The sequence below is a fragment of the Erythrolamprus reginae genome, chromosome 8, assembly GCF_031021105.1.
Source record: "Erythrolamprus reginae isolate rEryReg1 chromosome 8, rEryReg1.hap1, whole genome shotgun sequence".
Classification (NCBI taxonomy): Eukaryota; Metazoa; Chordata; class Lepidosauria; order Squamata; family Dipsadidae; genus Erythrolamprus; species Erythrolamprus reginae.
Window position 1 is genome coordinate 4,812,287 of NC_091957.1, and position 26,233 is coordinate 4,838,519.

General features: G+C 43.3%; 1 protein-coding gene across 1 annotated transcript in view; it reads left to right on the top strand.

Moving 5' to 3' along the window:
• Window positions 1–404: 404 nt before the first annotated feature.
• MVB12B (multivesicular body subunit 12B) overlaps window positions 405–26,233 on the top strand; it is a 114,287-nt gene continuing 88,458 nt past the window's right edge. Inside the window, exons 1-2 of the mRNA XM_070758543.1 lie at window positions 405–583; window positions 2,913–3,082. The gene's annotated coding sequence lies outside the window, so the exon portion shown is untranslated. The remainder of the gene's footprint in view (window positions 584–2,912; window positions 3,083–26,233) is intronic.

Consider the following 26,233-nt stretch of genomic DNA (forward strand, 5'->3'; position numbering starts at 1 on the left):
AATCCAATTAAATAAATTAAATAAATAAAATGTCTGCTGGAAGTTTGTTCCAAGCATCTACTACTCTTTCAGTCAAATAATATTTCCTCACGTTGTTTCTGGTCTTTTCCCCAACTAACCTCAGATTGTGCCCCCTTGTTCTTGTGTTCAATTTCCTATTAAAAACACTTCTCTCCTGAACCTTATTTAAGCCTTTCATATATTCATATATCTATATAAAGATGTAACACAAGCCAGGGTGATGTAATGGCTGTTTGATTACATTCAATCAAGGGCTGCAAAAAAAATGTTTTTACCACACTGGCCATGGTTTAATTTGTGGGTGTGGCTTGCTAGCCATGTGACCAGGTGGGAGTGGCTCCATTAATAGCTGGAGAAGGAAAGTGCACAAAGGTCCCTGAACTACCCAGGTGTGGCTGAGTGAGGATGGCCTGAGTGGATCTGTGCTCTGATTGGTTGCTGAGCATGGGAAGGGGCGTTTCCTGCTTTTCCCGCCTTTTTCTTCTGAGATTTACCTCAGGATATTCCTGACTGTCTTCTCTGCTGTGTCCTCTGCTGGGGGAGAGTTTTGTGCATGCAGAAGGTAACCCCACCAACTAGCCACAGTTCACAACTATATCTAATTGAAGTCTTCAATGAAAAAACATTGCAGCTTTATTTGTTTGTTTGTTTGTCTGTCTGTCTGTCTGTCTGTCTGTTTGTTTGTTTGTCTGTTTGTCTGTTTGTCTGTTTGCTTGTTTGCTTGTCTGTTTGTTTGTCTGTTTGTCTGTCTGTTTGTCTGCTTGTTTGTTTGTCTGTTTGTCTGTCTGTCTGTTTGTCTGTTTGCTTGTTTGTTTGTCTGTCTGTTTGTCTGTTTGCTTGCTTGTTTGTTTGTTCGTTCATTTGTTTGTTTTGTCCAATACACAATAATACACAATGAGGGTTATAGAGGACATAATAAGGTAGAATGTATCAAAGGGGAAATAGAGGAGAAAATAAAGGAGTGAAATATAACTATGAGAGAATAGCAGAAAAAGATATAGGGATAGAAGAGAAGATATAGGAGATATAGGAGAGACAATAGGACAGGGGATGGTAGGCACTCTGTAAAATATATATTTTACTTTTCTTCTTAGCAAAATATTTCTCTAAATAAACTATCACAATACCATCATACACTACTATTACATCCACCACTGCAACCACCTACAAACCACTAAGCACTAAACCACTAACTCCCAAACCCACTATAACAAACCACACCCAGGCAAGGGTGTTACTCCTTTTATTATTATTATTATTATTATTATTATTATTATTATTATTATTATTTATTAGATTTATATGCCGCCCCTCTCCGAAAGCCTTGGGGCGGCTCACAACAGTAATAAAAACAGTATAACAAAGGGACAAATCTAATAATAAAAATATATAAAAACCCCAACAGTTAAAAACCATGCAGCACATACATACCAAACATGAAATATAAAAAGCTTGGGGGAGATGTCTTAGTTCCCCCATGCCTTGCGATATAGGTGGGTCTTGAGTAACGTGCGAAAGACAAGGAGGGTGGGGGCCGTTCTAATCTCAGGGGGGAGTTGATTCCAGAGGGCCAGGAACACCACAGAGAAGGCTCTTCCCCTGGGGCCTGCCAAACGACATTGTTTGGTCGATGGGACCCGGAGAAGGCCAACTCTGTGGGACCTTATTGGCCACTGGGATTCGTGCGGTAGAAGGTGGTTCCGGGGGTATATTTATTTAATTTATTTATTTATTAGATTTGTATGCCGCCCCTCTCCGTAGTTACAGCCAATCAGGTGGCAGCACAATTAACAAACCCATGATTACTAACTTTCCTATGGTTACGGACCGTTTTCTTGCATTGTAATATTACCTCAAGAAATAAACTTATTTCTGACATCCTCTCCTAGTCCAACCTACCTCACTGATTGGGATAAAATCAAAGCAAATCAAAATCTATCAACTTGTCTTATATACCACATGGGTCAAGCGAAGAATGTATAATTTACAAATTCTCCTCCTTACTATGTTTTTCTGTGACATTTATAAATCTGGAAGTGATGGACAGGAGTCAGCTTCGATTTGCCAAGCTGGGCATTCTGTCCACCAGGTTGGAATCTGATGTCCTGTTCATGGTAGCGCTATAAATTTCCTCAGGATGAGGAAATATAAATCATGATTACATTTTATTAGAGTCCAGCCACCAAGAGGGAGCCAGGAACCATTATAACTAAAGGACTGAACCATAATTCAGAAGAAGATCTCGGAAGCCGATCAAACAAAGGTTAAAGTTCTCCTGCTAAAATCTCTAGATCAAGAGTGGGGAAATGTTGACTTTTCACAAGTTGAAAAACTATAGTTGCAAAGAAGCAGCAGCAAGGCACATTGGGAGATATTGTCCCGCAACTCCTGGGAGAAGGAGGAAAGGGAGATTTTGTAGTAGCCTTCCCCAAGAGTGGGGAGGGAATGGGGATTTTGCAGTATCCTTCAAACCAATCAAATTCAAACATTCAACCTACAACTATTTACATCAGGTTAATGAATATTCAACACTTCCCCAGGAGTGGGGAGGGAATGGGGATTTTGCAGTATCCTTCCCCAGGAGTGGAGAGGGAATGGGGATTTTGTAGTATCCTTTTCCCTGGAGTGAGGAAGGAATGGGGATTTTGCAGTATCCTTCCTCAGGAGTGGGGAGCGAATGGGGATTTTGCAGTATCCTTCCCTGGAACAGGGAGGGAATGGGGATTTTGCAATATCCTTCCCCTACCCAGCCATGCCTACAGAACCAATAGGGAAAACTTTGAATTTCACCCCTGCCCCTAGTCCTTCTGTTTGTTAGACCAGGCATACCCAGTTCCTCTAACCATCTTTGTTTCTCTTCTTTGTGTTTCCTTCACCCACCCCGTCTTTAGATCATCTCACAAGAATCAAAAGAGCAAAAACTGAGTTGAAAATGACCCAATGGGAGAAAAAAACCCATCAACCATAACAGCAACCCAATTTCAGATGTCATCTAAACCCAAACTGGGATTCTGCAAATCTCTTCCCTCAGGACTACAAAGCCCCTGTTGCAAAAGTGGAGGTAAGAGGGATTCAAATCCCAGCTGCTAACTGGTGAAAAGAAAGATTTGGTGAGACAATGTAAATTGATGGCCCAGAATCCAAAGATAGATGGATGGATGGATGGATGGATGGATAGATAGATAGATAGATAGATAGATAGATAGATAGATAGATAGATAGATAGATAGATAGATAGATAGGCAGGCTGCAGGCTGCAGGCAGCAAGCAAGCAAGCAAGCAAGCAAGCAAGCAAGCAAGCAAGAAAGAAAGAAAGAAAGAAAGAAAGAAAGAGGGAGGGAGGGAGGGAAAGGAAGGAAGGAAGGAAGGAAGAGAAAGGAGGAAGGAAGGATGGAAAGAAAGAAAGAAAGAAAGAAAGAAAGATGGAGGGAAGCTCGTTGCTTGAGAGCAGTGGTGGGGGAAAAAAAGAAAAGGCAGGTCAGAAATAGAATTCCTACTGCAGTTTTGAGCGTCGCTATAAATTAAATATAAATCTCTTTCGCCCCTTGTAATGTAATGGGCGCGAAGGGGACTCCAGAGAGGCTGGGAAGCGATGTAACCATTTCCTCGCAGTAGAAAAGTCAGAGAAAAATCCCCCTTATCGGCTCCTCACACACTCTCTCAAGCCGCCAATGATGGCTTGCCCCACTGATTCGCTTAATAAGCCAGGACCGAGATGCGGAGTGTGTGTGTGTCGGATGTCATCGACAATGGATGGCCTAGGAGTCATTTTCTTGCGTTTTATTGCTGTGACATTATTTTTAAATTGCCCCTCACAGCACTTATAAATGGCTTCTCCCCATCAGCTGAGCTCCATCTGGAGAGAAATGGAGGGCTGGTTTCCTCGTCAGGCAGAGGGGGACAAAAATACAGACTGTGCCATCTTATCTGTTGCTAATATTGTTGGGGTTTTGTTTTGTTTTATTAGAGATTTTTGTGATGTGTCTCAAAAATCAATGATGGGGTTTGAGAGGGGAGAGAAAACCTATACACCAATCCCTCGTTTTTTGTGGGGGATGCGTTCCAAGACCACCCGTGAAAAACGAATTTCTGTGAAGTAGAGGAAAGATATTTTTTAATGTATTTAATGAGTATTTGGACTTTTAAAACCCATCCTTTGCATTAAACAGTCATTCTATAATGTTTCTCAGGTGGAACTACATATGATATCCTACCAGTTTCTTTAAAACAGGAGTACTGTAGAAGAATTTTATGAATTTTTAATGGATTTAAAATTTTCAATGGATTTAATGGATTTAATGGCTTCCCTGGAGACTGGGGAGGATAAAAGTGCCCTCCCCCCCCCGAGGCTCTCTGGAAGCCAAAAATGTCCTCCCAGAGCCTCGGTGTATGCCAGAAATCAGCTAGCTGGCACACACATGCATGTTGGAGCTGATATAGCACCGTGTTCCACCTGTGGCACCCGTGCTATAGGTTCACCATTACTGCCCTACACCATTTCTGACAAGTGGCAAGCCCAGTCTCTTCTTAAAAGATGGATGGAGCACCCAAAACTTCTGACTGACAAGAAATTTCTCCTTAATTCTGTCCGCGTCCCGCTCAGCTGATCATAGATTCTGAGGGTTGAGAGACAGGTGTGGGTTGGTACATTCTCCACCACCTGAGGTGCTGCAAAGTCACTGAAAGGAATGAGGTCTTCAAAGGGACTTAAAGCAACCCAGCCGTGTGGGGTCACTCACAAACGCGAATCCTAGAAAGAAAACTTGGACACATTTCTCTCTGGGTGAAATGACACAGTACTGAGCCGTGCACCTCCTTTTATTGGGGGGAATATGCAAATGGGATTGATTAAACGTACATGTCAAGTGATATACAAACGTCCAATAACATAACTCTGAAACATGACACAACTCCCGAGTCCTTCCCAACTACATATGGCATGTAACTAGTTTCTACTGAACAAATGTCTCTCATGGCCAATTTCCTGGGCCCCTTTGTTGTTAATACGGCTATCTCCTGTTTACCATAAAGCAAGGTCTTTTATCACAGCCTTCGTCCTGTTTACATTCCTGTTATTCGAGAACAGTTGCTTTGAACCGTTTTATGGCCAGTCACTTCCTAAGCAGATTTTACCAGAAATGCAGACTCACTATGTGACCTTTATGTACAGTCCTGTTCTGGCTAATGAAGTCGGAGTGTATGAGGCATTTATGTCAGAAGTCCAGATATCAAATCCTATCCTAACATTATGCTATGGCAGCTACAAGTGTACTTGGCACCTGAGTCTGATAAACGAGGAGGACGTCAGAGGCTAAAAGCCAACCAGAGCCTGTTGCACCTCCAGAGATGCCCATGAGAGACTCAGGAGAAGAGGAAGAGCCTCTTCTCAATGCAAGAGTGCGCAGGACTACCAGCAGACAGGAATGGCTGAACAGGAAGAGTTCTATGCGTGAATAGCTCTCTAAAACAATTAGCAACACCTTCTGGCTATATAAGAGTTAGTCTCAACATCTGTCATGGCAACCAAAACTGGATGCAGTATTCCAGGTGGTGGTCTTATACAGTTGTTGTTGGGTGTTGGTGAATGTGGGCGTATTACCCACAATGTCATGGCACATCACTGGTCAGCACTAACCCATCTGTTTGTCTCTTTTTCCAAATTTGATCCTTTTTGTGTAGCATGTACTAAACAAAAGCCTCTATTTTAATGACTGTGTCAACTCAGACTTTAGCGATTGGCTTCATGGTCTATTCCTAAAATTATTCCAGTTTTAGGAATAGCTTGAAGGACAGCTGGGAAGTGCTGGGTGTAGAATTGTGGTGTGAGCACCACAACTCAGGAAGAAGTGTGGATGTGTGTGTGGGAATACAACACGCCTGAATTTTTCTGCACGCACCTGAGTTGATGCACCTGAGGGATGAATTGCGGTAGCAGAACCTGCTCCAAAACACCGCCGTTCAGTGGTAGGTGAATCAACGCAGAGAAGATGCCCTGAAGGTGCTCAGTTTCAAAACCGCTGATCTAAGGCAGGCCAGAATGTGATGCAGCTCCTTTCAAAATAGAGAGATCAAACAAAGCCAAAATAAAGATAAACACGCAGGCACACACGCAGAGCACACCCACCAATCATTCATCAGCCTGTTGACTGCACAGTGAATGATTTATTAAATTTTAATATATATTCCATAAAGAGTAGCCGTATTTCCATAAATGTGTCACATCTACCTAATACATAGTAATGAACCTCCTCTCTGGATAGATAAATAAGAGCGAAGCACGCTGGGCCAATGTTTATCAAAGGGAGATGTGCCAATATTGAATTTTTTTTAATGTGCCATTCTTCAGACAGGTGAGGCTGTTTGCAAGGGAACCCTCCAGCAAAGCATCCCTAGTGTGGGTTTGTGGTGTGTGTGTGAGAGAGCAAAGAGTGGAGGGGGGCAGAGGACGGGATGGAGTACAGTGGTACCTCTGCCTAAGAACGCCTCTACTTACGAACTTTTCTAGATAAGAACTGGGTGTTCAAGATTTTTTTTGCCTCTTCTCAAGAACCATTTTCCACTTACAAACCCGAGCCTCCAAAACTGTAACTGGAAAAGGCAGGGAGAATCCTCCGTAGGGCCTCTCTAGGAATCTCCTGGGAGGAAACAGGGCCAGGAAAGGCAGGGAGAAGCCTCTGTGGGGCCTCTAGGAATTTCCTGGGAGGAAACAGGGCCGGCAAAGGTGGGGAGAAGTCTCTGTGGGGCCTCTCTAGGAATCTCCTGGGAGGAAACAGAGCCGGCAAAGGTGGGGAGAAGCCTCCGTGGGGCCTCTCGAGGAATCTCCTGGAAAGAAACAGGGCTGCCACCCTCCCTGTAGTTTCCCCAACTGCACGCATTATTTGCTTTTACATTGATTCCTATGGGAAAAATGGCTTCTTCTTACAAACTTTTCTACTTAAGAACCTGGTCACGGAACGACTTAAATTCGTAAGTAAGAATGAAAGAAAGAAAGAAAGGAGGGAGGGAAGGAAGGAAGGAAGGAAGAAAGGAAGGAAAAAGGAAGGAAGGAAGGAAGGAAGGAAGGAAGGATGTAATTACCATAATGAATGTAACACTGAAAGAATGCTTAGTCACCGTGAGTCTACAGAATGAGCTATAACCTGATTGGTTGACTAATGTATATAACATGATACACCTTTGTATAGGTGTGGCTTGAAGATATTATGGCTTGAAGGTTAGTTTGGCTGGAAGTAATTATTGTCTGGCTTGTGATTATAGCGTATAGTAGAATCGTCTAGTAGTAGTGAGATAGTTGCAGTGTAAATATATAGAATAGTTTTGCTAAGAAGAAGTACACATTTTCTTAAAGAACTTTCTGCTGCGTTTGTCTTCAATTATCTGCAAAGACTTCAGTCCCTGGTTATCCTGGCCTGTGGCTGGCCTACTTGGGTTGGGCAGCTTCTGAAAAACACAACTCTAACCATTGTTGCCAGGACAGAGGGAGTTGGACTAGAAGACCTCCGGGGGTCCCTTCTGTTGTTCTCATTTAGGTGGCAGCTCGAGAGGATCACCATTGCCGTCCCTTCGGATTTGCCCTTGATGGAGACGGAGCCCCAAGTTAGTTAGATTGTTGTCTTGACGAAACCTTTAACCGGAATGAATCAACAGTTGCTTTGGCAGTGCGGGGACTCCCAGCGAGCATCTGTTGAGCATCCTGTGGGCTGAGCCATCTTTCACCGCTGTCATCCCAGAGGCTATCGCTGGTTTAATAAGCCTGCCACCGTGTTCCCCTGCCCCTTCGGCAGCCTTTTTAAGGCTTTCCCTTCGTGGCCTTAAGGCCTCCTCGTTGCCTTGACTCGTCTCCACTATATTTCAGCTGACAGGCGGGATTTTCTTTGGGGTGGTGAATGCTGTCAGTAGTTAGGATGACACTCATTACTCTCCGGCTCAAATGCGCCGGAGCTGAGTGACACGCGGAAAAACTCCCTGAGATTTCTTTAAAGCCGTTTGGCATGGAGGCTATTTGCCACCACTTTTGCCTTGAGGTGGAGAGGAGTCCCCTCCAGGTGGGACTTTACATCACGGTAAAATTCCAGGATCCAGCACTCTACCTGTTGTGCCACCCAGGCTCTTTTTATTTATTTATTTGCTTGTTTTCTCAAGTACATATTTGAGGTATATAAAGAGATAATAATGTTCATACCGTATACATGATACTAGTGATAAGAAAAATAAATACGAAGAAACATTAGATATAATAATGTTCATATGCATGGTGCTAGTAAAAAATAAAAGAAACATTAGGATAGGGGACAGAAGGCACGCTGGTGCACTTATGCATGCCCCTTACTGACCTCTTAGGAATCGGGAGAGGTCAACAGCCTAAAAAGGTAAAGTTTGGGGGGGTTAGGAGATGATACTACAGAGTCAGGGAGTGAGTTCCATGCATCACCTACTCGGTTACTAAAATCGTATTTCCTGCAGTCGAGTTTAGAGCAGTTTACATTAAGTTTGTATCTGTTATGTGCTCGTGTGTTGTTGTGGTTGAAGGTGAAGTAGTTGTTGACAGGGAGGATGTTGTTGCAAATGATTTTATGGGCTATGCTTAGATCATGTTTAAGGCAACGATGTAGTTCTAAGCTTCCTAAATGTAGGATTGTAAATCTAATTTCGGTTGCAAGTGGAGGAGTGAAGGGCTCTTCCAGTAAAGTATCTCTGGACATTTTCTAGAGTGATTATGTCCAAAATGTGGTATTCCCGTTTGGCTTACATGGTCAACTCAAGCACGCCCAATCATGCAGACCCACCAGGCCGCCCCTTTTAGGAAAAGCAGCCATCTTGCAGACGAGACCTACCAAAATACCAAGCGAAACGCAAAGAAAGCCTAGCTAATTTACCACCGGGATCCTCCGTTCAGCCTCTCTCCATCTTTTCCAAAGACAAACTTTGTTCTCCTTCCCCCCCGTTGCTATTTGTTCTCTTTCGGCAGTCTTTGAACCCTGAAAAGTTTAATATTCCGTTGTGCTTCCTTGGGGAGGAACAGGCCGGCTTTCAATGCGCTATTATCTCGAGCAACGTGGGCTTCCTTTCAGATCACAGTGCCCTTTCCCGAAAGCTCACTGAGATAGAAGCGTGCTTCTCAGTAGGGGTTGTGACAAGCCTGAAGGAGGTGGGCCTTCTCTGTGCCTCTTAGAACACCCCGTTGCTTCCCCTCCGTTGATTGGCAATGCCCACCAGCGACAGCCACAAAGCCCTTTTTATTAAAAAAAAAAAATTAACACACAAAGAGAGTCACTTGATTCCTCCCCAGCCCACCTCTCAGGTTTTCTCACCTCGCAAAGAACCCTCAACATTGCTTCTCCCTGCTAAAACCTTCTTGAGGCATGGTGCTTTGTTTGTTTGTTTTAAAATATCTTTATTAACTTTAGGCGTTAAAAATGAAACAGGTGAAACTATTCCAACTATTTAAAATATTTTGATAAAAATCGTGGAATGGGCAGAGATGTCTAAAATAACAATGGAGATCCAAAATAAGGAAAAATCAGACTTTTACAAGGCTTGTACCACTGGTTATATAAAAAGAAACAACCCTAACCATTCTTGAAAAAGAACAAAAAAGAGCCTTCTCTGTGGCGGCCCCGGCCCTCTGGAACCAACTCCCACCGGAGATTAGAATTGCCCCCACCCTCCTCGCCTTTCGTAAGCTCCTTAAAACCCACCTTTGCCATCAGGCATGGGGAAACTGAGATATTCTTTCCCCCTAGGCCTTTACAATTTATGCATGGTATGTTTGTTTGTTTGTATGTATGTTTGGTTTTTCAAATAAGGGTTTTTTAACTGTTTTAGTATTGGATTTACATGCTGTTTTGTACTACTATTGTTAGCCGCCCCGAGTCTACGGAGAGGGGCAGCATACAAATCCAATAAATAAAATAAAATAAATAAACATGAAGCCCCGGAGTGCAAAAAACTGCCCAACGGGCAAACTGGAAGTTCAGAAAAAGGGACCTCTGGTTTACCCGTTGGGCGTTTCTTTGTGCTCCGGAGCTTCAGGGAAGGGCAAAACGGCCTTCCCCAAGGCCAAGTATCACCTGGGTACCACATGCATGCGCGCTGGAGCTGACAAAGGGCAATGCCTCACGTGCCCTCCAATATGGCTCTGAGGTGGTGCAGCAGGTAGAGTGCAGTACTGCAGGCCACTAAAGCTGACTCCGCTAGATCTGCAGGTCAGCGGTTCAAATCTCATCACTGGCTCAAGGTTGACTCAGCCTTCCATCCTTCCGAAGTGGGTAAAATGAGGGCCTGGATTGTGGGGGCAATAGGCCGGCTCTGTTTTTTAAAAAGTGCTATTGCTAACATGTTGTAAGTCGTCCTGTGTCTAAGGAGAAGGGTGGCATAAAAAATTGAAGAAATAAATAAATAAAATAAATGTGCCACCTGTGGCACATGTGCCATAGGTTTGCCATCAGGGCCCTATGCCATCCTTGGCAAGTGTCTGTCTCTTCTTGAGAACCTCCAGGGATGAAGCATTGACAACTTCTGGAGGGAAGTTGTGGACGAGGTCCTAAAAAGGCCTCCCCCCCCCCCCCGCCGGGGTGGATGAAAACACCCTGCCAAGCTTCTTTTTATTTCATTTATTTATTTATTCATTCATTTGTTCGTTCGTTCATTTGTTCGTTTGTTTGTCCAATACACAATACATATTGAAGAGAATAGACATGTAGTAATATATATAAAGAAAAGGATAGAAGAAAAGACATAAAAATATAGGAGAAGATATATGAAAGGAAGAAAAGATCTATGAGATAAAGGAGAGACAATTGGACAGGGGACGGAAGGCACACTGGTGCACTTATGTAGGCCCCTTATTGCCTTCTCATTGTCTCTGCTTGCAAATGGAGCCCTGATTTGTTCATCCAGCCATTCTCCAGTTTCTTTGCAATCTGTCCCCCCTTCCCACCAAAAACCAATGTTTCTCGCAAGCTGTTTTCGTCCTGATTTGACCACGTTTGGCCCACCAAAAATTCCAGGCACCGGTTCAGCGTTAACGTGGTCCAGGAAAGGCCAAGCTCATAACCGTGAGAATCATCTTTCTTTCCTTGTTCCCTTTTGGCCCACGAGCTCCATTCTTCCAAGGGGGGCTTCCCCTCCCCGTCTCTTTCCCCTTGGGGAGGCGCCGCCGAAGGAGCTGCAGCTGTGTCTGTCACAATATGGTAAAGTGTTTCGGCTCCCGGGACCGCTGCCTTGAGTTGGGCTCCAAGGCTGAGCTTGTTTGAGGTTTGCCAAGCGCATTGTTTGTTCGCTTGGCACCGGCGTGGCTGCCACATCTCCGGTGCCAGCTGTACAATGCTTTGTACTTGATCGTACATCTTCTTGACAGTTGAATACCTGGGATTGGTGCTTCGGCTGATTTCCTTGGCAACCTTGTCCGCGTTGTCTCCGCATCGGAGCCCGACTGATCTCTGCTTGCGTGGGAGCCCTGGATAGCCAAAAAAAAAAAAAAGAAGTTGCTTTGAATCTCTACAACAGTGGGCCAGGCTGGTCTTTTCCCACAAAGCTTTGCATCACCCTCCATGCGCAAGAAGGAACGTTGCCCGCTGAAATTGGGGCTGCAGAACAGAATAAGAGTTGGAAGAGGCTTTGGAAGTCTCCTAGTCCAACCCTTGCTCAAATAGGAGACCCTAATGCAGTGGTTGCGAACCTTTTTTTCCTTGGGTGCTGAAAGAGCATGTGCACTCGCTACTGCGCATGTGTGAGTGCCCACACCCATAACTCAACGCCTGGGGAGGGTATAAATAGCTTCCCTCCCCCTGGAGGCCGTCTGGAGGCCAGGAATGGCCTGTTTCCCAACCTCTGGTGGGCCCAGTAGACTCGTGCTTTGGCCTCCCCAGGCTCCCCAGTTTCTCTGGAGCCAGGGGAGGGTAAAAATGCTCTCCCCCATTCCCCCAAAGGCTCTCTGGAAGCCAAAAATGCCCTCCCAGGGCCTCTGTGCGAGCCAAAAATCAGCTGGCTGGCACACACATACACATTGGAACTGAGCTAGGGCAACGGCTTGCATGCCAGCAGATATGGCTCCAGGTGCCACCTGTGGCACCCATGCCATAGGTTCACCATCACTGCCCTATAGCAATAGCAATTAGACTTATATACTATCACAGTGCTTTTACAGCCTTCTCTAAGCGGTTTACAGACTCAGCCTCTTGCCCCCAACAATCCGGGTCCTCATTTGACCCACCTGGGAAGGATGGAAGGCTGAGTCAACCTTGAGCTGGTGGTGAGATTTGAACTGCTCAACTACAGCTAGCAGTTAGCGGAAGTAGCCTGAAGTGCTGCACTCTAAGCACTGCGCCACCCCGCCACCCCTATACCCATGATGGTGAACTTATGGCACACGTGCCACAGGTGGCACGCAGAGTCATAGATGAGGGCATGTGAGGCATTGCCCTAAATCAGGCCAATTGATTTTCATCCTTGGGAAAAGCCGTTTTCGGCCTCCCCAGGCTTCAGGAGGCTTCCCGGAAGCCTCTGGAGTGTGAAAATTGGCCCAACAGGCAAACCGGAAGTGCGGAAAAACAGACTTCCTGTTTGCTCATTGGGCCATTTTTCGCCCTTTGGAGGCTTCAGGGAAACCCAACAGTATATGTGTGTCTTCGTGGGGATGCACACATGCGCGGTGTGGCATGTGGTGAGGTGTTGCGTGCCAGCACGCATGTGCGCATTCCTATTTTTGGCACGCAAGAAGAAAATAGTTCACCCTCGCTGCTCAATACCACGTCCAGGCAAATAGCTGTCCAGTCTTTTCTCAAAAACCTCCAGTGCTAGAGCTCCCACAACTTCTGGAGGCAAGGAGTTCCCCTGGCCAATTGTCCTCACTGTTGGGGAATTTTCTCCTTAATTCCAGATTGCTTCTCTCCTTGATTAGTTTCCATCCATTGTTTCTTCTCCTGTCTTCTGGTGCTTTGGAGAATCGGTTCCCTCTTCTTTGTGGCAGCCCCTGAGATATTGCGACCCTACTGTCTTGTCCCCCTTGTCGTTCTCGTGATATGACAGCAAACGAAGTTCAGACTCTTGTTTTTTTGCTACCGTTGCGGCCCCTGCGATTTGGTTTAATCTCAATTCGGACAGTTGATTTGATTCATCGGTTCGATTAAATGGCCATCGGAGGGAAGCTCCGAGTTGCACATTTTCTCCCAGCCTGACGAAAGACGAAATTGCAAAACTTGTTTTCTGGAAGCCCGTTGTTCTCAAACCAGCAAGCTTCTGCATCTTCAAAAGTTTGCTGAAGAGCAATTCGGGGTTTGCAACATCGTTGGATTAATTCTAACCCTCCCAAGCTAAGAAGAAGATATTTGGCACATTTATAACTCCCGTAGCGGATAATGAGAGGAAGAAACAAAATTAATTCGAGGTCTGGCAGTTTTAATTTGGGGAAGACAATCAGCTCTCCTCGTTCTCTTCAGGACGCTGGTGTTCTTTAACAAATCGTACATTGGATGTCTCACCAACTGGCCATGAGAAAGAATTCTCATGGAATACGTAGGTCCTTAGTGCTCTCTGAACTTGGTGTCTTTCTTGCAAACATTTCATTACCAAACTAGCTAACATTATCAGTGCTACTAGGGAGGGAGGATAAGCACTGATGTAATCACCTAGTTGGGTAATGAAACATCTGTAAGAAAACAAGCAAACTTAGGCAGCACCAACAACCCAACAGTCCTCCTCCTTCTTCTTCTCCTCCTTCTTCTCCTCCTTCTCATCTTCTAGCACTGATGAAGTTACCTAGTTGGGTAATGAAATATCTACAAGAAAACAAGCTAGGGGAGCACCAAGAACCCAACAGTCCTCCTTCTCCTTCTCCTTTTGCTCCTCCTCCTCCTGCTCCTCCTCCTCTTCATTATCTTCTAGCACTGATGATGTTACATAGCTGGGTTAAAAAAGTCTGCAACAAAGCAACCAGGCACCAACGATACACAGTTCAACCCAGAGTTACAAAAATTCTCTTCTATCCGAATCTATCTATCTATCTATCTATCTATCTATCTATCTATCTATCTATCTATCTATCTATCTATCTATCTGATTTTTTTAATGCCGCCCTTCTCCTTAGACTCAGGGCAGCTTACAACATGTTAGCAATAGCACTTTTTTAACAGAGCCAGCCTATTGCCCCCACAATCCGGGTCCTCATTTTACCCATCTCGGAAGGATGGAAGGCTGAGTCAACCTTGAGCCGGTGATGAGATTTGAACTGCTGATCTGCAGATCTAGCAGTCAGCTTTAGTGGCCTGCAGTACTGCACTCTACCTGCTGCGCCACCTCCACTCTTTACTGTATGTATGTAACATATTTTTGTTGATAATGAAAGTGAGGGGGGAGTAGTATAGAGCTATTTCAAACTATTTAGCTCTTATCAGCTAGCCATAGCCTTACCAGGATTTGAAGTTGGGCAGTCTGCCTATAAGGCAGTAGCTTTTAACCTCTAAACCACAGGTTCTCCTCCTCTCAGTTTGTACCAGGGAAGAGTTATATATGGCTAGTATGGCGAGCTGATGAGAGCTAAATAGCTTGAAATAGATCTATATATTAGTCTCCCTTCATTTTCACTATCAGCAAAAATATGTTACACATATAGAATATAGTTTGTCAGCTATAAAATTAACTGCCTGGATGGTCCCTGGAGGGGCCAAGAGGCAAAAAGGAAGCAGTATGTTGCCTCCCATATTTGGGTATACAGGGTGATTCAACAGAAAATATGTGTTTGTGTGTGTGTTTATATGTGTGTGCCTGCATCTTTGTCTCTCTCTCTACGCGAACTTCTGTAAAGAAGGAAAACTCCTTGTTCTGCAAGTTAAATTATAGGGAAAAGACAATTGCAACCATAGAAATCCTTCTCCATCTAGTGGGAAAAAACTAATTCATCAGTTTCAGAGATTCCATCCAACGAAGCTAGCTTCTTTCCTTCCAGAAATATTTTCATTCCTCAAAACATTAGAAACCCAGGAGGTTGGTTTAATCAAAGCCAAAAGATTCAGAAAGAGAATTTGTAGCTGGAATCCAATGTTAGTATTTTACAAAACATCTTGTAGGGGCATTTTAATCCATTTGAAGTTGATGAGATCTTGGAAGAGCTGTGGGCTAGATAAAATTGAATAGATTTTATGGCGTTCTTGAGCATTTGAGATTCCATATTGGTCTTGGTTATAAAGGATTTTCTTTATTTTTAAAAAATACTCTTTATTAATTTTCTAACGTAAAACACAAATACAAAAAATACAAATACACAAGTACCAAAAAAAAAGCAAAGAAAAATAAATAAAAGTGAAAAATAATCAGACCAACAAATACAGAAATGAATAGGATGACGATGGAATTAAAAGAAAAATAGGAATCGGACTATTCTAGAATTTGGAATAGATTTTACAATTGGGTAGAAATTAGGAATCAAAGTAAGAAACAGGAAAAACTAAAACCTGAATGATAAAATATTCATGTATATATGAAACGATAGGTTCAATTACTAATGGAAAAAACATGTACCAATTTAAATGGTGAAATAGGAAAGTAGCATATGTTTACTGCTCAAAATAATAAAGGGAACACTCATATAACACATCCTAGATCTGAATGAATGAAATATTTTCATTGAATACTTTGTTCTGTACAAAGTTGAATGTGCTGACAACAAAATGAAATTGATTGTCAATCAGTGTTGCTTCCTAAGTGGACAGTTTGATTTCACAGAAGTTTGATTTTCTTGGAGTTATATAGCGTCCCAAGAACGCTTTTTCAAAAGGCATCTGGGCTTTGTTTTTTTCCTTGAAGAGTTTTCACTTCTGATCTAAGAAGCTTCTTCAGTTCTGGAGACCATTCCTTGGAACTGAATAAGCCTCTTGGTTCAGAAGCGAAACGTCTTCAAGGAAAAAACACAAAATCCTGTTGCCGTTGGAAAAAGCACTTTTGGGACGCTCAGCTGGAAAGCAGTTTGTATATAGAGTATTCCACCACTCCCTTTTGCAAAATAGTTCGAGACCCCTATTTTTGTCTACCTATCTCTACCTATGTCAGGTATGTATGTCAGCGCTGGTGAGACCTCATTTGGAATACTGTGTTCAGTTCTGGAGACCTCACCTACAAAAAGATATGGATAAAATTGATCGGGTCCAAAGACGGGCTACAAAAATGGTGGGAGGTCTTCAGCATCAAACTTATCAGGAAAGACTCCATGAACTCCATCTGTAGAGTCTGGAGGACAGAAGGGAAAGGGGGGGACATGATCAAAACATTTAAACATGTTAAAGGATTAAATAAGGTTCAGGAGGGAAGTGATTTTAATAGGAAAGTGAACCCAAGGACAAGGGGGCACAATCTGAGGTGAGTTGGGGGGAAAGATCAGAAGCAACGTGAGAAAATATTACTTTACTGAAAGAGTAGTAGATGCTTGGAACAAACTTCGAGCAGATGTGGTTGGTAAATCCACAGTCATGGAATTTAAACATGCCTGGGATAAACATATATCCATCCTAAGATAAAATACAGGAAACAGATGGACCAGGAGGTCTTTTTCTGCCCTCAGTCTTCTATGTTTCTGTGATTCTAATGTGTGCATGCTGTCAAGGTTCCAGTTAAAATCAAAATTTAAATCAGAGTCCAAGGCAAACGACTTATATGCGGCCCTGAGTCTTCGGAGAAGTGGGGCGTATAAGTCCAACAATAAATAAAGGCATTGCTCAAAGTTCAATTTATTGTCGGAGCCATCCTGGCACACCAACACTGGGGAACCCGATTCTGTTCCCATCCAGTTAATAATTAATAATTAATAATTGATTGGATTTGTATGCCATCCCTCTCTGTAGACTCGGGGCGGCTAACAACAATGATAAAAACAACATGTGACAATCCAATAATAAAACAACTAAAAACCCTTATTTATAAAACCAAACATACACACACACAAACATACCATGCATAACTTGTAATGGCCTAGGGGGAAGGAATATCTCAACTCCCCCATGCCTGGTGGTATAAATGAGTCTTGAGTAGTTTACGAAAGTTGAAAGTTCACACGCCTTATAACCCCCACCCACAAACCTGTCATGTTGCCCACTCAGGTTGTGCCAGCGTGGCCACTCCTCCTTCCGCTTCCGCCCAGGTGGATGGGCATAGGATGGCCTTGAACCGCTGGAAAGAAATCACCCCTGCCAAGTTCCCATCAACATCAGGCCTTTTACGGATAGTGTGTCAAGCCGTTGATTTATCCCCAAGTTCTGCACCGGCTTGCAAACCCGTTAGCACTGGCTGAAAGTTTGCTCGGCAAGACAGTTGGCAACTTTTGCGCCTGTCTCTCTTTCTGTGTGTGCGTGCACGCGCCTCTAAAATGATCTTAACATTTGATTATTCGAAGGTGAGCTTTTTAAAACGGAATTTTAAATGTTACCCTGCTGTTTGGGAGCACACAAACCTTTAATTTCATGCAAATGAACTGAGAGGCGCTGAATGCCTTAATGTAAACGAACACTTTCTTTGAACAAAGGGGTTGGAAGTGAACAAGAGCGAGAGAAAGAGAGAAAGGGAGGGAGGGAGAGGGGGAAAAAAAATTCCCATAGATTCTTTAATTGCTGTCTCAAAGTATGCAAATCTCGGCATTAGGCAGAATGCAATTATCCAGTGCCTCTTTTCTGCCACCATTGCTAATGTCTAACAAACTATCGGTAGGTGACATTTAGTGGAGGTAATGCAAATGAGAATTAATTTTTTTTCCCCTCTTCCTTTTTCCCGAGACAAAGGGCAACCAGAGAGAAAACCTTCTTTGCACACAGTTACAAAAAAAAGGGGGGGGGGGAGAAAAGAACAAAAACTGAGATGTGTTTTCGGGAATTGGGTGGAGAGATATTTCCAGAATAATAATAATAATAATATTTTTTAAAGTGTGTAGAATGTCCTCTTATTTGCCTGGAAAGGAAGGAAGCCATAGGTGGGAGACCCAGGAAAAATGGCTGACTAGGACTATCTTCTCTCTCTCTCTCTCTCTCTCTCTCTCTCTCTCCCTCCACTTCTTCTCTCTCTCCCTCCTTCCTCTCTCTTCCTCTATCTCTCCCTCCCTCTCTCCATCACCCTCCCGTCCTTCTGTCTCTCTCCCTCCCTCTCTCCTATCTTTCTCTCTCCCTCCCTCTCCTTCTTTCCCCTCCTCTCTCTCTCCCTTCCTTCTCTCTCTCTCTCTCTCTTCCTCCCTACCTCCTCTTTCTCTCTCTCCCTCTCCTTTCCCTTCATCTCTCCCTCCCTCTCTCTCCCCTCCTCTTTATCTCCCCCTTCTCTCTCTCTCTTCTTCCCTACCTCCTCTCTCTTTCTCTCTCTCTCCCTCCTTCTCTCCCCTCTTCTCTCTCTCTCTCCCTTTCTTCTCTCTCTTCTTCCCTACCTCCTCTCTCTTTCTCTCTCTCACCCTCTCCCTACCCTCCTTCCATCTCTCTCTAACTCCCTGTCTCCCTCCCTCTCCCTCTCCTTCTCCCTCCCCTCCTTCTTTTTCTCTTCCTCTCCCTCCCCCTCTCTCATTGTCTATCTCCCTGTCTCCCTCTCCCTCTCCTTCTTTCTCTCTTTCTCTCCCTCCCTTCTTCTCTCTGTCTCTCAAAATATCCACCAGAGATTTGCAGCCTTCCTTTCCTCGAGAGCTGTGGCTATTTTGACAAGGCAGGAGCAGCCTGATAGCAACATCCGAATGTCCTTTCCTTAGCTATTGTCTAGGGAAAAAGCTCTTATCGCGTCGCGATGTTGATAACAAGTGATAATTCTATTAAATATTAGGCGGGCGGATCCAGGTGTCGGAGCCGCTGAGGAAAGAGCACGCTCTGAAGATCCCTTCGGATTCGTCTTTGCCTTTATTGGAGGGTGGGAAAGATTGTGCTACATTGGCAAGGATGTAGGGATTGCTGGGCTGCCACAATTTTTACTGCCACACTGCGGGTGTGGCTTATTTTGTGGGTGTGGCTTGATGGCCATGTGACCGGGCAGGAGTGGCTTGCCAGCCATGTGACCAGGTGTGAGTGGCATGACAATCATGTGACTGGGCGTGGCTTGAAGGTTATGTGACTGGGTGGGAGTGGCTTACCGACTAAGATAAGTTTTCAAATAGGTGCTAGGACTCTTTTTCAGTTGACGAAGTCACATTATTTGAATAGCCACAAAAAAGGACAAATGATAGGCAGCATTATTTGTTGAGGGGCGCAGTCACATTTTAAGGTTTTGTACTGAACCCTCAAGGTTCAATATGATAACAGATTAGGCAAGTAGCTCAATTTGTTTTAATTGCTCTGCTCCGAGTCTTTGGAGAGGGGTGGCATACAAATCTAATAAATTATTATTATTATTATTATTATTATTATTATTATTATTATTATTATTATTTAGATTTGTATGCCGCCCCTCTCCGAAGGACTCGGGGCAGCTTACAACATATAAAAGAAACAATAAAATAAGCAGATTAAATCCAATTAATTAAAACTAAATTACTACTCTAAAATCATAATTATATTCAAAATCAATCACACCCATTCAAACAACAACCATACGTAGCATTCGTTGGCCATGGGGCTAGGGTCTAATGGCCCCAAGCCTGGCAGCATAAATGAGTCTTAATACTCTTACGGAAGGCGAGGAGGGTGGGGGCAGTGTGAATCTCCTGGGGGAGCTGATTCTAGAGGGCCGGGCCCCCCACAAAGAAGGCTCTTCCGCTTGGCCTTGCCAAGCAACATTGTCTGGTTGATGGGACCTGGAGAAGGCCGACTCTGTGGGACTTGAGAGACTTGATCTCTCCCTGATCCTCAGTCGTAGTTTGGAGCATGCTTAACCATTCCTTCCGCTGCCTTTTTTCCAACTAAGACAAGAGGAGAGAGGGGAGATCGCCAAATATTAAACTGTTCTATTACGCGAACTTTCTCAACTTCCCTCAAAATTTACACCAAGGCATTTTGTGCACTAGGAATTATTTTTTTTCCTCTAAAGCATGCAAGATGGTTAAGACCCCATTCCACCTTTTACAAAATTATGTTTAAAGAGCCGAGTCAGAAGCTCAATTTCAAATGAGGCTCCTTTCTTCATTCCTTCCTTGAATGTTGCACGAAACAACCAGCAGAGGGAAGAATTTTCTTGGCAAAGCCAAAAATAATAAACTTTGTGCTGTCGTCAGCGCCCTTGATTATTTTAAAAAGATTAACCAAAGTTCCTCTATATGTTTATTTATTTTTTAAAAATAAAAATACTGTAAATCAATACATTTAAGCTTGGACTGTCCACTCAGGTTTGGAGAATTAAATGTGGATAAAGAGGATGGGGAAATGTCAGGCTGGATGCAGCTTTATTGATGGGTTAAAAGAAGAGTTTGGGCAGCAGGACTCGTCTTAACTGGAAATGTAGATCATACATTATTTAAATTTTTCTTAACTCTGAATTGGGCTCACAAGCCTCTAAAATTAGCTTTGAGTCTCTCTCTCTCTCTCTCTCTCTCTCTCTCTCTCTCTCTCCCAGATCTCATTACTTATGCACGAGTAAAATAAACTATAGTATGTAAAGTTTGGGGTTTGTTTTATATATATATATATATATATAAAGTTCATCATTGCAGAACAATTTATTTTGCCTATGAAAAAATTAGGCAAATGTTGGCTGTTTGCCAAAGGTTTAAATGCCCCATTGTCTTATGAATTCATGATGAGGATGTATAAAGGACTTCTTTTTTAAAAAAAAGAAAGAGAAAGAAAGAAGTTACACATTTAGGGAAGACTTTGCCATTTGTAAGTTGCTGTGGTTTTAATGGGAAAGTATATTACTTACCTGGCTGAGGCACGTAAATTGGATTAAAAGCCTGCAAGAACAGACAAGCCAAAGAAAGAGAGAAAGAAAGAAAGAAGGAAGGAAGGAAGGAAAGAAAGAAAGAAAGAAAGGAGGGAGGGATGGAGGGATGGAGGAAAAAAAGAAAGAAGGAGGGAGGAAAGAAAGAAAGAAAGAAAGAGGGAGGGAGGGAGGATTACTACTAGACTGTACGTTCTGATTATTTGAAGATAATATGTAAGAAATTTAATGGCATCAGGATGGAGAACAATAATAAAAGATGAAAGAACAGAAGGGAGAAAACTAGAGAAAGAGGGGGAAATAATTACTTAAGCTTTTAACAAAAGAACATGGTTGGAAGGGACCTTAGAGGTCTTCTAGTCCAACCCCCTACATAAGCAGGAGGCCCTACAACATTTAACACTAATAGTTATCCAACCTCCTCTTTAAAATCCTCCAATGATGAAGCGCCCACAACTTCTGTAGGGAAGTCGTTCCTCTGATTAATTGTTCCCGCTGATAAATTCCTCCTTAGTTCTCGGTTGCTGCTCACCTTGATTAGTTTCCATCCATTGCTTCTTGTCTTGCCTTCTGATACTTCGAAGCAGGGGTCCCCCAAACCTTTAGGACCTCAGGAACCACTAAATTCATCATTTTAAATCCTGCGGACCACTAAGCGCACCTTTGTGCCTACTGTCCCTGTCCTACTGTCTTTTATTCATTACATCTCTAATTTATACTTATGTTAATACACACTGCAATATTATACTCGTATGACCAAATAAATAAATAAAATAAATAAATGGCGTGCCTGTTTCCTTGAGAAATGGACACACATACACACAAACCAGCTGAGGTTTGGCTGATGGAATTGCACAGCTGTACCAATGCTACCCTCTGGTGACCAGAACATATGAATCCCATCGAGTTTGCTAATCGGCTCTCTCTGCAAAGGATGGGATAAACGGGGAAAGCGAGAGGTGCCAAGCTCTTGAAGAAGGGAGAAATTAGGATGAGTCAAAAATCTGTGCAGGATAAAGGAAGGGCTGTTCTCTCTCTCTCTGTTTTAAAAAATTGATTCTTTCTTCCCTTTGTCAAGCCTAGCGACATGCTTATGTTTAATATTGCATGTTATGCAACACACTATGTTTAGGTCACCTTAAACACGACCTAAGCATAGCCCATAAAATCATCTGCTACAACATCCTTCCTGTCAACGACTTCTTCAGCTTCAACCACAACAACACACGAGCACACAACAGATAACAAACTCAAAGTAAACCGCTCTAAACTGGACTGCAGGCAATACGACTTCAGTAGTAAACCAGTAGTGGATGCCTGGAACTCACTACCAGACTCTGTAGTATCATCACCAAGCCCCCAAAACTTTACCCTTTTGGACTGTCCCCTGTTGACCTCTCCCAATTCCTAAGAGGTCAGTAAGGGGCATGCATAAGTGCACCAGCGTGCTTTCCGTCCCCTGTCCTAAAGTTTCTCTCTTGCTAGTATCATGGACACTGCTCTAAAAAATAAAGGGAACACTTAAACAACACAATGTAACTCCAAGTAAATCAAACTTTTGTGAATTCAAACTGTCCACTTAGGAAGCGATACTGGTTGACAATCCATTTCCCATGCTGTGGTGCACATACAACTTTGTACAGAACAAAGCATTTAACGAGAATATTTCATTCATTCCGATCTAGGATGTTTTCTTTGAGTGTTCCCTTTATTTTTTTTTGAGCAGTACAGTATATAAACAGGGGAAAACCCTTACTCACTAGCACTGATGATATTACGTAGCTGGGTTCATGAAACGTCTGCAAGAAAACAACTAAGTTCCATGTTACTGTATATAAACAGGAAGCAAACCATACCTCACCAGCACTGATGATGTTACCTAGCTGGGTTCATGAAATGTTTGCAAGAAAACAACCCAGCTCAGAGTTTTGTGTATAAACAGGGAGAAAGGCCCACTCAGTAGCACTGATGATGTCAGCCAATTCGGTTATGAAATGTCTCATTTTAACTCAGAGGGATCCCTTCTTTGATGGATAAGATTGCGCAATCTGGTTCCTTGTCTTCGATGACTTGATCACTTGGACTTATCCAAGTTGGATAAATTTGGAAGAGCTGGAAGTGGCGCAGTGGTTAGAGGGCAGCACTGCAGGCTCCTTCAGCTTAAGTGCTAGCTGTAGTTCAGCAGTTCAAATCTCACCACCGGTCAAGGTTGACTCAGCCTTCCATCCTTTCGAGGTGGGTCAAATGAGGATGCAGATTGTTGGGGGCAATTATGCTGATTCTGTAAACAACTTAGAGAGGGCTGAAAAAGCACTACGAAGCAGTATGTATGTCTAAATGCAATTGCAAGAAAGAAAGGAATGAAGGAAAGAAGGAAGGAAGAGAAAGGAAGGAAGGAAGAAAGAAAGAAAGAGATAAACAGAAGGAGAAAGAAAAGGAAAGGAAAGGAAAGTTAGGAAGGAAGGAAGGAAGGAAGGAAGGAAGGAAGGAAGGAAGGAAGGAAGGAAGGAAGGGAGCCAGGGTGGCGCAGTGGTTAGAGTGCAGCATTGCAGACTGCTTCCGCTAACTGCTAGCTGTAGTTCAGTGATTCAGATCTCACCACCAGCTCAAGGTTGACTCAGCCTTCCATCCTTCGGAGGTGGGTCAAATGAGGACCCAGATTGTTGGGGGCAAGAGGCTGATTCTATAAACTGTTTAGAAAGGGCTGCAAAAGCACTACAAAGCTGTATATAAGTCTAAATGCTATTGCTATTGCTATCCTAGGTTTAGCCGGAAGGAATCAGCAAGGATCCAGAAACACAGGCAGCCCATGGAAGACCTATTGATCTTCTAAAGCTGCTCTGTCTTGGTGCTTTAATCTGAAGAGATTAGATTGACCGATCTGCGCCCTGCTTCCCTGGCTGATTCTTTAAATGTGCCTCTCAGCTGTTGGTTTTTTCCCCCCTGTTTCCTTTTTTTCTCCCTTTGATCCGCACCTGATGTCTGATCTTTGAGTGCGATTCATAAAGAAAAACAGTTAAGTGCGAGGCTGACATCTCTTTGATACAAGCATCATATATGGAGAGCCTCTTGACCCCCTGAAGGTTCTCTTCCATCACGAGATTGACACTTCGCATTGACAGGGCTTCAGGCTGATCAACAAATCTAAGGCCATTTTAATAAAGAGCATGCCAGCCGGAGACAACTTTATCAACGGCGGTAGACAGCGAGGCAAACCTTTTGTTGTGGTGGCTGGAAAAAGAAAGGGGATCTTTTGAAGAAGCATTGACTGGACGGGTTTTGCTCCTCAGCTTCTCAGCTCGCCCTAGTGCTGGAAGGGACCTTGGAGGTCTTCTAGTCCAGCCCTCTCCTCAAGCAATAACATTTAGCATTTAGACTTATATCATGCTTCGTAGTGCTTTTACAGCCCTCTCTAAGCGGTTGGCAGAATCAGCATATCGCCCCCAACAATCTGGGTCTTCATTTTACCCACCTCGGAAGGATGGAAGGCTGGGAGGGAGGAAGGAAGAGAGGAGGGACGAATATCATATCGTCCTTTCTTCTCTCATCTTCTTCCTTCCTTCCTTCCTTCCTTCTTTCATCTTCGGAGAGGGGCGGCATACAAATCTAATAAATTATTCTTAATTATTATTATTATTATTATTATTATTATTATTATCTTCCTTCCTTCTTTCCTTCTCTCATCTTCCTCCCTCCCTTCCCCCATCCCTTCCTTCCTTCCTTCTCTCATCTTCTTTCCTTCCTTCCTTCCCAGAATATTTTCTATAATCATCCTGCCTTCTCTCTCTCTCTTTTCCTTCCTTCCTTCCTTCCTTCCCTCCTTCCTTCCTTCCTTCTGTTTCTCTTTCAGTCTTCCATGTTCTCTTAATCTTTCCTTCCTTCCTTCCTTCTTCCCTTCCCAGAATATTTTCTATATCATCCTTCCTTCTCTCATCTTCCTTCCTTCCTTCCTTCCCTCGTTCCCAGAATATTTTCTATAATCATCCTGCCTTCTCCCTCCCTCCCTCCCTTCCCTCCCTCCCTCCCTCCCTGCCATGTTGAACGGAAGCTGGGAACCCAGTTCAGCTTCAGATGAAGTCTTCAAAATAAACAAGAAGCCCTTTTTAACCAGAGCACGCCTGCCCACCTCTGGCCCAACAAAGCTGTTGCAAAGATATCCGCTCCCTGCCCTGATAGGTTGAAGCAAATCAGGTGATGCCCTTTTTAAACTTTATAAAAGCCTCTGGATCGAAAAGTACATCCTCCTTGCTGGTTCCGTAGCTGGGTCTGCGGATCCTAATTTGTCATCTTTTACTTTCCTGGCTCCTTCCAAACTAGACTGCAAAAAAACCGACTTCAGCAATAGAGGGATCAACACCTGGAATGCACTACCTGATTCTGTGGTTTCTTCCCCAAACCCCAAACTCTTTAACCTTAGACTATCTACAATTGACCTCTCCCCCTACCATCCCTGTCCTATTGTTCTATTGTTTTCTATCATTACTTTTTATTTTTATTTTTTTTAAATGGTTTTTAATGATTATATAAATTTAAAAAACACAAGGCAAACAGAACGTACATAGCAAGAAAGAGGGAGGGGGAGGAGAAAGAAAACACACACACACAAAAAAACCCAACGAAAACAAAACAAATGGACAATTCCATAATGTGAATTGTACATGATACACATCATAAAAGTGAAAAGATAATATTATGACTATAAGAGATTATTTTTTTGATACATCAGGTTTGTTTATAGTAACTTAGGTACACAATATACGTATGGATATATATAAATGTGGATTAATATAGTTTACATTTTGATTCTTATTTCTTGATGTTTAAGTCTTATACATCTAATTTACGATGTTACCATCCAAAACCTTTTATTAGTACTACTAGTTTGTCAACTGGGTTGTTTTTTATCATTACTTATCTAATGGTTTTTTTGTACAAATTACCATCCTATAATTGTTTGACACATACATACATACAGGGTGTGTTTCAAAAGTAATGCAATTTTTTAAAGTAATTTATTGAACAGATTTGCACAAACACTTAAAATTCTTCAAAGTACTGTCCTTGGGCCTCTACACATTTTTTCCAGCGACTCTGCCATGACCGGTACGCACCTGGAAGGCGTCTTCGGGGATCTCTCGGAACGTCTTCGTCACGGCTGATTGGATTTCTTCTATGGATGAAAAACAGGTTCCTTTCAGGGCTGGGAACAAAAAGAAGTCTGCTGGGGTGACGTCAGGACTATAGGGGGGTGGGGCAACATTGGCCCCTGGTGTTTGGCCAGGAACTCACAGACTCGTAGCGCGTTGTGGCAAGGCGCATTTTTCATCCATGGAAGAGATCCAATCAGCCGTGATGAAGACCTTGCGAGAGGTCCCCGAAGATGTCTTCCAGGGTG